This window comes from Pseudophryne corroboree, unplaced genomic scaffold, assembly GCF_028390025.1.
Source record: "Pseudophryne corroboree isolate aPseCor3 unplaced genomic scaffold, aPseCor3.hap2 scaffold_945, whole genome shotgun sequence".
NCBI lineage: Eukaryota > Metazoa > Chordata > Amphibia > Anura > Myobatrachidae > Pseudophryne > Pseudophryne corroboree.
The window spans coordinates 110675-123103 of NW_026970525.1; the positions used below are offsets into that span (position 1 = coordinate 110675).

At 43.6% G+C, this 12429-nt stretch overlaps 6 non-coding genes across 6 annotated transcripts; 4 read left to right on the forward strand and 2 right to left on the reverse strand.

The window, feature by feature from the left end:
• The first annotated feature begins 6830 nt into the window (after positions 1 to 6830).
• On the forward strand, positions 6831 to 6994 carry LOC135048143 (U1 spliceosomal RNA). The gene has a single exon (XR_010240082.1). It is a non-coding gene; the product is annotated as a U1 spliceosomal RNA (small nuclear RNA).
• A 152-nt stretch (positions 6995 to 7146) lies between these two features.
• Positions 7147 to 7307, forward strand: LOC135048092 (U1 spliceosomal RNA). The gene has a single exon (XR_010240034.1). It is a non-coding gene; the product is annotated as a U1 spliceosomal RNA (small nuclear RNA).
• A 674-nt stretch (positions 7308 to 7981) lies between these two features.
• Positions 7982 to 8145, forward strand: LOC135048150 (U1 spliceosomal RNA). The gene has a single exon (XR_010240089.1). It is a non-coding gene; the product is annotated as a U1 spliceosomal RNA (small nuclear RNA).
• A 152-nt stretch (positions 8146 to 8297) lies between these two features.
• Positions 8298 to 8460, forward strand: LOC135048064 (U1 spliceosomal RNA). Its single transcript, XR_010240013.1, has one exon. It is a non-coding gene; the product is annotated as a U1 spliceosomal RNA (small nuclear RNA).
• An 824-nt stretch (positions 8461 to 9284) lies between these two features.
• On the reverse strand, positions 9285 to 9447 carry LOC135048164 (U1 spliceosomal RNA). The gene has a single exon (XR_010240103.1). It is a non-coding gene; the product is annotated as a U1 spliceosomal RNA (small nuclear RNA).
• A 152-nt stretch (positions 9448 to 9599) lies between these two features.
• LOC135048151 (U1 spliceosomal RNA) lies at positions 9600 to 9763 on the reverse strand. The gene has a single exon (XR_010240090.1). It is a non-coding gene; the product is annotated as a U1 spliceosomal RNA (small nuclear RNA).
• Positions 9764 to 12429: the final 2666 nt, after the last annotated feature.

Consider the following 12429-nt stretch of genomic DNA (forward strand, 5'->3'; position numbering starts at 1 on the left):
AAATGCAAAGGTACAATACAGCTTTTCCTTGCCGATATCTCTCTTTTGCAAAGAGATAGGCATTGGAAAATTCAGGGCTATAACGTGTAGATGAAGCACTAACAGGAGGCTTTAAAATTTTAATTCTAGTGTCTTTCGTTTGGGAGAAAAATGCAAAGGTACAATACAGTTTTTCCTTGCCGATATCTCTCTTTGGCAAAGAGATAGGCATTGGAAAATTCAGGGCTATAACGTGTAGATGAAGCACTAACAGGAGGCTTTAAAATTTTCATTCTAGTGTCTTTCGTTTGGGAGAAAAATGCAAAAGTACAATGCAGCTTTTCCTTGCCGATATCTCTCTTTTGCAAAGAGATAGGCATTGGAAAATGCAGGGCTATAACGTGTAGATGAAGCACTAACAGGAGGCTTTAAAATTTTCATTCTAGTGTCTTTCGTTTGGGAGAAAAATGCAAAGGTACAATACAGCATTTCCTTGCCGATATCTCTCTTTTGTAAAGAGATAGGCATTGGAAAATTCAGGGCTATTACGTGTAGATGAAGCACTAACAGGAGGCTTTAAAATTTTAATTCTAGTGTCTTTCGTTTGGGAGAAAAATGCAAAGGTACAATACAGTTTTTCCTTGCCGATATCTCTCTTTGGCAAAGAGATAGGCATTGGAAAATTCAGGGCTATAACGTGTAGATGAAGCACTAACAGGAGGCTTTAAAATTTTCATTCTAGTGTCTTTCGTTTGGGAGAAAAATGCAAAGGTACAGTACAGCTTTTCCTTGCCGATATCTCTCTTTTGCAAAGAGATAGGCATTGGAAAATTCAGGGCTATAACGTGTAGATGAAGCACTAACAGGAGGCTTTAAAATTTTCATTCTAGTGTCTTTCGTTTGGGAGAAAAATGCAAAGGTACAATACAGCATTTCCTTGCCGATATCTCTCTTTTGTAAAGAGATAGGCATTGGAAAATTCAGGGCTATTACGTGTAGATGAAGCACTAACAGGAGGCTTTAAAATTTTCATTCTAGTGTCTTTCGTTTGGGAGAAAAATGCAAAAGTACAATGCAGCTTTTCCTTGCCGATATCTCTCTTTTGCAAAGAGATAGGCATTGGAAAATGCAGGGCTATAACGTGTAGATGAAGCACTAACAGGAGGCTTTAAAATTTTCATTCTAGTGTCTTTCGTTTGGGAGAAAAATGCAAAGGTATAATACAGCATTTCCTTGCCGATATCTCTCTTTTGCAAAGAGATAGGCATTGGAAAATTCAGGGCTATAACGTGTAGATGAAGCACTAACAGGAGGCTTTAAAATTTTCATTCTAGTGTCTTTCGTTTGGGAGAAAAATGCAAAGGTACAATACAGCTTTTCCTTGCCGATATCTCTCTTTTGCAAAGAGATAGGAATTGGAAAATTCAGGGCTATAACGTGTAGATGAAGCACTAACAGGAGGCTTTAAAATTTTCATTCTAGTGTCCTTCGTTTGGGAGAAAAATGCAAAGGTACAATACAGCTTTTCCTTGCCGATATCTCTCTTTTGCAAAGAGATAGGCATTGGAAAATTCAGGGCTATAACGTGTAGATGAAGCATTAACAGTAGGCTTTAAAATTTTCATTCTAGTGTCTTTCGTTTGGGAGAAAAATGCAAAGGTACAATACAGCTTTTCCTTGCCAATATCTCTCTTTTGCAAAGAGCTAGGCATTGGAAAATTCAGGGCTATAACGTGTAGATGAAGCACTAACAGGAGGCTTTAAAATTTTCATTCTAGTGTCTTTCGTTTAGGAGAAAAATGCAAAGGTACAATACAGTTTTTCCTTGCCAATATATCTCTTTTGCAAAGAGATAGGCATTGGAAAATTCAGGGCTATAACGTGCAGATGAAGCACTAACAGGAGGCTTTAAAATTTTCATTCTAGTGTCCTTCGTTTGGGAGAAAAATGCAAAGGTACAATACAGCTTTTCCTTGCCAATATCTCTCTTTTGCAAAGAGCTAGGCATTGGAAAATTCAGGGCTATACCGTGTAGATGAAGCACTAACAGGAGGCTTTTAAATTTTCATTCTAGTGTCCTTCGTTTGGGAGAAAAATGCAAAGGTACAATACAGCTTTTCCTTGCCGATATCTCTCTTTTGCAAAGAGATAGGCATTGGAAAATTCAGGGCTATAACGTGTAGATGAAGCCCTAACAGGAGGCTTTAAAATTTTCATTCTAGTGTCTTTCGTTTGGGAGAAAAATGCAAAGGTACAATACAGCTTTTCCTTGCCGATATCTCTCTTTTGCAAAGAGATAGGCATTGGAAAATTCAGGGCTATAACGTGTAGATGAAGCACTAACAGGAGGCTTTAAAATTTTCATTCTAGTGTCTTTCGTTTGGGAGAAAAATGCAAAGGTACAATACAGCTTTTCCTTGCCGATATCTCTCTTTTGCAAAGAGATAGGCATTGGAAAATTCAGGGCTATAACGTGTAGATGAAGCACTAACAGGAGGCTTTAAAATTTTCATTCTAGTGTCTTTCGTTTGGGAGAAAAATGCAAAAGTACAATGCTGCTTTTCCTTGCCGATATCTCTCTTTTGCAAAGAGATAGGCATTTGAAAATGCAGGGCTATAACGTGTAGATGAAGCACTAACAGGAGGCTTTAAAATTTTCATTCTAGTGTCTTTCGTTTGAGAGAAAAAATGCAAAGGTACAATACAGCTTTTCCTTGCCAATATCTCTCTTTTGCAAAGAGCTAGGCATTGGAAAATTCAGGGCTATACCGTGTAGATGAAGCACTAACAGGAGGCTTTTAAATTTTCATTCTAGTGTCCTTCGTTTGGGAGAAAAATGCAAAGGTACAATACAGTTTTTCCTTGCCGATATCTCTCTTTGGCAAAGAGATAGGCATTGGAAAATTAAGGGCTATAACGTGTAGATGAAGCACTAACAGGAGGCTTTAAAATTTTCATTCTAGTGTCTTTCGTTTGGGAGAAAAATGCAAAGGTACAATACAGTTTTTCCTTGCCGATATCTCTCTTTGGCAAAGAGATAGGCATTGGAAAATTCAGGGCTATAACGCGTAGATGAAGCACTAACAGGAGGCTTTAAAATTTTCATTCTAGTGTCTTTCGTTTGGGAGAAAAATGCAAAGGTACAATACAGCTTTTCCTTGCCAATATCTCTCTTTTGCAAAGAGCTAGGCATTGGAAAATGCAGGGCTATAACGTGTAGATGAAGCACTAACAGGAGGCTTTAAAATTTTCATTCTAGTGTCTTTCGTTTGGGAGAAAAATGCAAAGGTACAATACAGTTTTTCCTTGCCGATATCTCTCTTTGGCAAAGAGATAGGCATTGGAAAATTCAGGGCTATAACGCGTAGATGAAGCACTAACAGGAGGCTTTAAAATTTTCATTCTAGTGTCTTTCGTTTGGGAGAAAAATGCAAAAGTACAATGCAGCTTTTCCTTGCCGATATCTCTCTTTTGCAAAGAGATAGCAATTGGAAAATGCAGGGCTATAACGTGTAGATGAAGCACTAACAGGAGGCTTTAAAATTTTCATTCTAGTGTCTTTCGTTTGGGAGAAAAATGCAAAGGTACAATACAGATTTTCCTTGCCGATATCTCTCTTTTGCAAAGAGCTAGGCATTGGAAAATTCAGGGCTATAACGTGTAGATGAAGCACTAACAGGAGGCTTTAAAATTTTCATTCTAGTGTCCTTCGTATGGGAGAAAAATGCAAAGGTACAATACAGCTTTTCCTTGCCAATATCTCTCTTTTGCAAAGAGCTAGGCATTGGAAAATTCAGGGCTATACCGTGTAGATGAAGCACTAATAGGAGGCTTTTAAATTTTCATTCTAGTGTCCTTCGTTTGGGAGAAAAATGCAAAGGTACAATACAGCTTTTCCTTGCCGATATCTCTCTTTTGCAAAGAGATAGGCATTGGAAAATTCAGGGCTATAACGTGTAGATGAAGCACTAACAGGAGGCTTTACAATTTTCATTCTAGTGTCTTTCGTTTGGGAGAAAAATGCAAAGGTACAATACAGCTTTTTCTTGCCGATATCTCTCTTTTGCAAAGAGATAGGCATTTGAAAATGCAGGGCTATAACGTGTAGATGAAGCACTAACAGGAGGCTTTAAAATTTTCATTCTAGTGTCTTTCGTTTGAGAGAAAAAATGCAAAGGTACAATACAGCTTTTCCTTGCCAATATCTCTCTTTTGCAAAGAGCTAGGCATTGGAAAATTCAGGGCTATACCGTGTAGATGAAGCACTAACAGGAGGCTTTTAAATTTTCATTCTAGTGTCCTTCGTTTGGGAGAAAAATGCAAAGGTACAATACAGTTTTTCCTTGCCGATATCTCTCTTTGGCAAAGAGATAGGCATTGGAAAATTAAGGGCTATAACGTGTAGATGAAGCACTAACAGGAGGCTTTAAAATTTTCATTCTAGTGTCTTTCGTTTGGGAGAAAAATGCAAAGGTACAATACAGTTTTTCCTTGCCGATATCTCTCTTTGGCAAAGAGATAGGCATTGGAAAATTCAGGGCTATAACGCGTAGATGAAGCACTAACAGGAGGCTTTAAAATTTTCATTCTAGTGTCTTTCGTTTGGGAGAAAAATGCAAAGGTACAATACAGCTTTTCCTTGCCAATATCTCTCTTTTGCAAAGAGCTAGGCATTGGAAAATGCAGGGCTATAACGTGTAGATGAAGCACTAACAGGAGGCTTTAAAATTTTCATTCTAGTGTCTTTCGTTTGGGAGAAAAATGCAAAGGTACAATACAGTTTTTCCTTGCCGATATCTCTCTTTGGCAAAGAGATAGGCATTGGAAAATTCAGGGCTATAACGCGTAGATGAAGCACTAACAGGAGGCTTTAAAATTTTCATTCTAGTGTCTTTCGTTTGGGAGAAAAATGCAAAAGTACAATGCAGCTTTTCCTTGCCGATATCTCTCTTTTGCAAAGAGATAGCAATTGGAAAATGCAGGGCTATAACGTGTAGATGAAGCACTAACAGGAGGCTTTAAAATTTTCATTCTAGTGTCTTTCGTTTGGGAGAAAAATGCAAAGGTACAATACAGATTTTCCTTGCCGATATCTCTCTTTTGCAAAGAGCTAGGCATTGGAAAATTCAGGGCTATAACGTGTAGATGAAGCACTAACAGGAGGCTTTAAAATTTTCATTCTAGTGTCCTTCGTATGGGAGAAAAATGCAAAGGTACAATACAGCTTTTCCTTGCCAATATCTCTCTTTTGCAAAGAGCTAGGCATTGGAAAATTCAGGGCTATACCGTGTAGATGAAGCACTAATAGGAGGCTTTTAAATTTTCATTCTAGTGTCCTTCGTTTGGGAGAAAAATGCAAAGGTACAATACAGCTTTTCCTTGCCGATATCTCTCTTTTGCAAAGAGATAGGCATTGGAAAATTCAGGGCTATAACGTGTAGATGAAGCACTAACAGGAGGCTTTAAAATTTTCATTCTAGTGTCTTTCGTTTGGGAGAAAAATGCAAAGGTACAATACAGCTTTTCCTTGCCGATATCTCTCTTTTGCAAAGAGCTAGGCATTGGAAAATTCAGGGCTATAACGTGTAGATGAAGCACTAACAGTAGGCTTTAAAATTTTAATTCTAGTGTCTTTCGTTTGGGAGAAAAATGCAAAGGTACAATACAGCTTTTCCTTGCCAATATCTCTCTTTTGCAAAGAGCTAGGCATTGGAAAATTCAGGGCTATACCGTGTAGATGAAGCACTAACAGGAGGCTTTTAAATTTTCATTCTAGTGTCCTTCGTTTGGGAGAAAAATGCAAAGGTACAATACAGCTTTTCCTTGCCGATATCTTTCTTTTGCAAAGAGATAGGCATTGGAAAATTCAGGGCTATAACGTGTAGATGAAGCACTAACAGGAGGCTTTAAAATTTTAATTCTAGTGTCTTTCGTTTGGGAGAAAAATGCAAAGGTACAATACAGTTTTTCCTTGCCGATATCTCTCTTTGGCAAAGAGATAGGCATTGGAAAATTCAGGGCTATAACGTGTAGATGAAGCACTAACAGGAGGCTTTAAAATTTTCATTCTAGTGTCTATCGTTTGGGAGAAAAATGCAAAGGTACAATACAGTTTTTCCTTGCCGATATCTCTATTTGGCAAAGAGATAGGCATTGGAAAATTCAGGGCTATAACGCGTAGATGAAGCACTAACAGGAGGCTTTAAAATTTTCATTCTAGTGTCTTTCGTTTGGGAGAAAAATGCAAAGGTACAATACAGCTTTTCCTTGCCAATATCTCTCTTTTGCAAAGAGCTAGGCATTGGAAAATGCAGGGCTATAACGTGTAGATGAAGCACTAACAGGAGGCTTTAAAATTTTCATTCTAGTGTCTTTCGTTTGGGAGAAAAATGCAAAAGTACAATGCAGCTTTTCCTTGCCGATATCTCTCTTTTGCAAAGAGATAGGCATTGGAAAATGCAGGGCTATAACGTGTAGATGAAGCACTAACAGGAGGCTTTAAAATTTTCATTCTAGTGTCTTTCGTTTGGGAGAAAAATGCAAAGGTACAATACAGCATTTCCTTGCCGATATCTCTCTTTTGCACTGCTTGGATGACATCACCGTATGCAAATCCGTCTTCTGCAGAACTTCCCCCAGGAATGCTTGCACTAGTTGTTGCATTTGGTTTGTTGTTTGGGGGTGCTTCAGTATTAGGCAGCCTTCTGCCCTCCCATGTTCATCTGAAAATATGTGTTCTCCCTGCAGTTGTTGTCCCCAGATGAGAGTTCCCTTGTGCTGCCTCAGTTGAATCTCCTTTACTTGACAGAGATGTGCATGAGCAGCGGCCCTCCCCAGCCCTATTCCAAATCATACTTATTTTGCATAGGAGATACCATGGTCATGAAGATTGTTCTCCCAGGGTGAGGTTCATTCATTGCATTTTGGGTATGCTGACCCTTGTGATTTCCCCAAATGTGGGAAACTTGACTGCATTATTTGTGGTAGTGGGGGACTGTGTTTGTGCTTTCCTCTGGTCAGCTCTGGTAAAAGTCAGATTTCTTTGTCTCAGATTTTCCTCTAGCCTTGTTCTTCTTTCGAGAGTTCCCTTGTGCTGCCTCAGTTGGATCTCCTTCACTTTACAGGGGGGTACCCGAGCAGCGACCCTCCCCAGCTCTAGCCCAACTCCTACTTACCTGCCAGGTGAGATACTATGATCATGAAGGTGCTTCTCCCAGGGCAAGGCTCACCCATTGCTCTGGGTGTGCTGCTCCTGCGATTTCCCCAAATGTGGGAAACTTGACTGCATAATTTGTGTTTCCCCTGGTCGGCTCTCGTATAATTCAGATCTCTTTGTCTCAGGTCTCTCTCCAGCCTAGTTTGCTGTCTGTTTCCACTTCTCTTTTCTTGAGCCGCTCCCTTCTATGCCCTTGCGCACTATCCTGACTTCTCCTCCTGTCTGCTTACTTTGTGCCTTCCAACGCACAATGCGAACTACAGGTAGTGCTGCAGGGCCCACACCCTTTTACTTGCCTTACAGAGCAGCTCTGGAGCTGTTACAGTGCCCAGCTGCTGCAAGAAATCAGCTTGAATGCTTCAGGGGCTGGGGCATAGCCAACATGAGCCCCACACCAAAGGAGGGTGGAGGTGTTTAATGCAAACTAGGGGTCAGCCAAGCGCCGCAAAAGGCCACCATGCCCTGCACGCCCCTTTTCTCTTTTCATATGCAGACGAGGGTTGAAGCCAACTTTGACCCACTGCTTGGATGACATCACCATATGCAAATCCATCTGCGGCAGGCCTTCCCCCAGGAATGCTTGCACTAGTTGTTGCATTTGGTTTGTTGTTTGGGGGTGCTTCAGTATTAGGCAGCCTTCTGCCCTCCCATGTTCATCTGAAAATATATGTTCTCCCTGCAGTTGTTGTCCCCAGATGAGAGTTCCCTTGTGTTGCCTCAGTTAAATCTCCTTTACTTGACAGAGATGTGCATGAGCAGCGGCCCTCCCCAGCCCTATTCCAAATCATACTTATTTTGCATAGGAGATACCATGGTCATGAAGATTTTTCTCCCAGGGTGAGGTTTATTCATTGCATTTTGGGTATGCTGACCCCTGTGATTTCCCCAAATGTGGGAAACTTGACTGCATTATTTGTGGTAGTGGGAGGCTGTGTTTGTGATTTCTTCTGGTCAGCTCTGGTAAAAGTCAGATTTCTTTGTCTCAGATTTTCCTTTAGCCTTGTTCTTCTTTCGAGAGTTCCCTTGTGCTGCCTCAGTTGGATCTCCTTCACTTTACAGGGGGGTACCCGAGCAGCGACCCTCCCCAGCTCTAGCCCAACTCCTACTTACCTGCCAGGTGAGATACTATGATCATGAAGGTGCTTCTCCCAGGGCAAGGCTCACCCATTGTACTCTGGGTGTGCTGCTCCTGCGATTTCCCCAAATGTGGGAAACTTGACTGCATAATTTGTGTTTCCCCTGGTCGGCTCTCGTATAATTCAGATCTCTTTGTCTCAGGTCTCTCTCCAGCCTAGTTTGCTGTCTGTTTCCACTTCTCTTTTCTTCAGCCGCTCCCTTCTATACCCTTGTGCACTATCCTGACTTCTCCTCCCGTCTGCTTACTTTGTGCCTTCCAATGCACAATGCAAACTACAGGTAGTGCTGCAGGGCCCACACCCTTTTACTTGCCTTACAGAGCAGCTCTGGAGCTGTTACAGTGGCCAGCTGCTGCAAGAAATCAGCTTGAATGCTTCAGGGGCTGGGGCATAGCCAACATGAGCCCCACACCGAAGGAGGGTGGAGGTGTTTAATGCAAACTAGGGGTCAGTCAAGCGCCGCAAAAGGCCACCATGCCCTGCACGCCCCTTTTCTGTTTTCATATGCAGACGAGGGTTGAAGCCACCTTTGACCAACTGCTTGGATGACATCACCACAAATCCATCTGCGGCAGGCCTTCCCCCAGGAATGCTTGCACTAGTTGTTGCATTTGGTTTGTTGTTTGGGGGTGCTTCAGTATTAGGCAGCCTTCTGCTCCACCCTCCTTTGGTGTGGGGCTCATGTTGGCCATGTCCCATCCCCTGAAGCATTCAAGCAGATTTCTTGCAGCAGCTGGGCACTGTAACAGCTCCAGAGACGCTCTGTAAGGCAAGTAAAAGGGTGTGGGCCCTGCAGCACTACCTGTAGTTTGCATTGTGCATTGGAAGGCACAAAGTAAGCAGACGGGAGGAGAAGTCAGGATAGTGCACAAGGGTATAGAAGGGAGCGGCTGAAGAAAAGAGAAGTGGAAACAGACAGCAAACTAGGCTGGAGAGAGATCTGAGACAAAGATATCTGAATTATACGAGAGCCGACCAGGGGAAACACAAATTATGCAGTCAAGTTTCCCACATTTGGGGAAATCGCAGGGGCAGCACACCCAGAGTGCAATGGGTGAGCCTTGCCCTGGGAGAAGCACCTTCATGATCATAGTATCTCACCTGGCAGGTAAGTAGGAGTTGGGCTAGAGCTGGGGAGGGTCGCTGCTCGGGCACCCCCCTGTTAAGTGAAGGAGATCCAACTGAGGCAGCACAAGGGAACTCTCGAAAGAAGAACAAGGCTAAAGGAAAATCTGAAACAAAGAAATCTGACTTTTACCAGAGCTGACCAGAAGAAATCACAAACACAGCCTCCCACTACCACAAATAATGCAGTCGAGTTTCCCACATTTGGGGAAATCACAGGGGTCAGCATACCCAAAATGCAATGAATGAACCTCACCCTGGGAGAAAAATCTTCATGACCATGGTATCTCCTATGCAAAATAAGTATGATTTGGAATAGGGCTGGGGAGGGCCGCTGCTCATGCACATCTCTGTCAAGTAAAGGAGATTCAACTGAGGCAGCACAAGGGAACTCTCATCTTGGGACAACAACTGCAGGGAGAACATATATTTTCAGATGAACATGGGAGGGCAGAAGGCTGCCTAATACTGAAGCACCCCCAAACAACAAACCAAATGCAACAACTAGTGCAAGCATTCCTGGGGGAAGGCCTGCCGCAGATGGATTTGCATATGGTGATGTCATCCAAGCAGTTGGTCAAAGTTGGCTTCAACCCTCGTCTGCATATGAAAAGAGAAAAGGGGCGTGCAGGGCATGGTGGCCTTTTGCGGCGCTTGGCTGACCCCTAGTTTGCATTAAACACCTCCACCCTCCTTTGGTGTGGGGCTCATGTTGGCTATGCCCCAGCCCCTGAAGCATTCAAGCTGAATTCTTGCAGCAGCTGGGCACTGTAACAGCTCCAGAGCTGCTCTGTAAGGCAAGTAAAAGGGTGTGGGCCCTGCAGCACTACCTGTAGTTCGCAGATGGATTTGCCGCCATAGAATGCGCCTGCTGAATCGTGTTACAGATCCAGAGAGCAATAGTCTGCTTTGAAGCAGGGGTGCCAATCTTGTTGGCTGCATACAGGACAAACAGTGCTTCTGTTTTTCTGACTCTAGCCGTTCTGGCCACGTAAATTTTCAAAGCCCTGACCACATCAAGGGACTCGGAATCCTCCAAGTCACGCGTAGCCACAGGCATCACAATAGGTTGGTTCATATGAAAGGATGATTCCACTTTTAGCAGGAATTGAGGACGGGTCTGCAATTCCGCTGCCACCGCGCTACAACCCCGGCCGACGCAATTGCCGGTCTGAGTAAGGTACCAGAATGTGTGTAAATGGACTTTAGGGTAACCTCCTGCTTGCGGTCAGCAGGGTCCCTGATGGTAGCCGTATCCTGGGATGGCAGCGCTACCTTTTTGGATAAGCGTGTCAATGCTTTATCCACCCTAGGGGAGGATTCCCACCGTATCCTGTCCATTGGCGGGAAAGGATACGCCATAAGAATCCTTTTGGGAATCTGCAGCTTTTTGTCTGGAGATTCCCAAGCTTTTTCACATAATTCGTTCAACTCATGTGAGGGGGGAAAGGTTATCTCAGGTTTCTTTCCCTTATACATGTGTACCCTCGTGTCAGGGACAGGGGACTCTGTGATGTGCAAAACATCTTTTAGTGCAATAATCATATATCGAATACATTTAGCCAATTTTGGCTGTAACTTTGCATCATCGTAGTCGACACTGGAGTCAGAATCCGTGTCGGTATCTGTGTCAACTATTTGGGATAGTGGGCGCTTTTGAGACCCCGAAGGTCCCTGCGACATAGGGACAGGCATGGGTTGACTCCCTGACTGTTCCCTAGCTTCAGCTTTGTCTAATCTCTTGTGTAATAAGTTTACATTAGCACTTAAAACATTCCACATATCCATCCAGTCAGGTGTCGGCGTTGTCGATGGAGACACCACATTAATTTGCTCCTGCTCCTCTCTAGGAGAGCCTTCTACCTCAGACATGTCGACACACGTGTACCGACACACCATACACTCAGGGAATCCTCTTATCTGAGGACAGTTCCCCAACAAGGCCCTTTGGAGAGACAGAGAGAGAGAGTATGCCAGCACACACCCCAGCGCTATATGACCCAGGAAAAAAACACAATAATTTTATGTTTACCCAGTAGCGCTGTATTTCCATATATATATGCGCCTAATTATGTGCCCCCCTCTTCTTTAAGACCCTCTTTCTACCGTGGTATAAGCAGGGGAGAGTCCGTGGAGCTTCCCCTCAGCGGTGCTGTGGAGAAAATGGCGCTGGTGAGTGCTGAGGGAGAAGCCCCACCCCCTCAGCGACGGGCTTCTGTCCCGCTCAAATATAGTAAAAAAAAGGCGGGGGCTCTTATATATATATACAGTGCCTAGCTGCATATATATTTATTTTGCCAAAGAGAGGTCTATATTGCTGCCCAGGGCGTCCCCCCTGCGCCCTTCACCCTTACACTGACTGCCGTGTGAGAGGTGTATGGGAGCAATGGAGCACAGCTTTACTGCTGTGCGTTACCTCAGTGAAGATCATGAAGTCTTCCGCCGCCTCTGAAGTCTTCTTTTCTTCTCATACTCACCCGGCTTCTATCTTCCGGCTCTGCGAGGGGGACGGCGGCGCGGCGCTGGGACGGACGGCGAGGGTGAGACCTGCGTACGATCCCTCTGGAGCTAATGCTGTACAGTAGCCTAAGAAGCAGAGCCTATCAACTCACAGAAGTAGGTGTGCATCTCTCCCCTCCGCCCCTCGATGCAGGGAGTCTGTTGCCAGCAGGCTCCCTGAAAATAAAAAAATCTAACAAATATACTTTCTGTCAGGAAACTCAGGAGAGCTCCCTGAAAAGCACCCAGTCTCCTCTGGGCACAGTAGTAAACTGAGGTCTGGAGGAGGGGCATAGAGGGAGGAGCCAGTGCACACCCAGATCTAAAGTCTTTCTTAAAGTGCCCATGTCTCCTGCGGAGCCCGTCTATCCCCCATGGTCCTTACGGAGTCCCCAGCATCCTCTAGGACGTAAGAGAAAAATTATGCTGGCAGAAAAATCCAATTGAGTGATTAAACAGCTCCAGAGCTGCTCT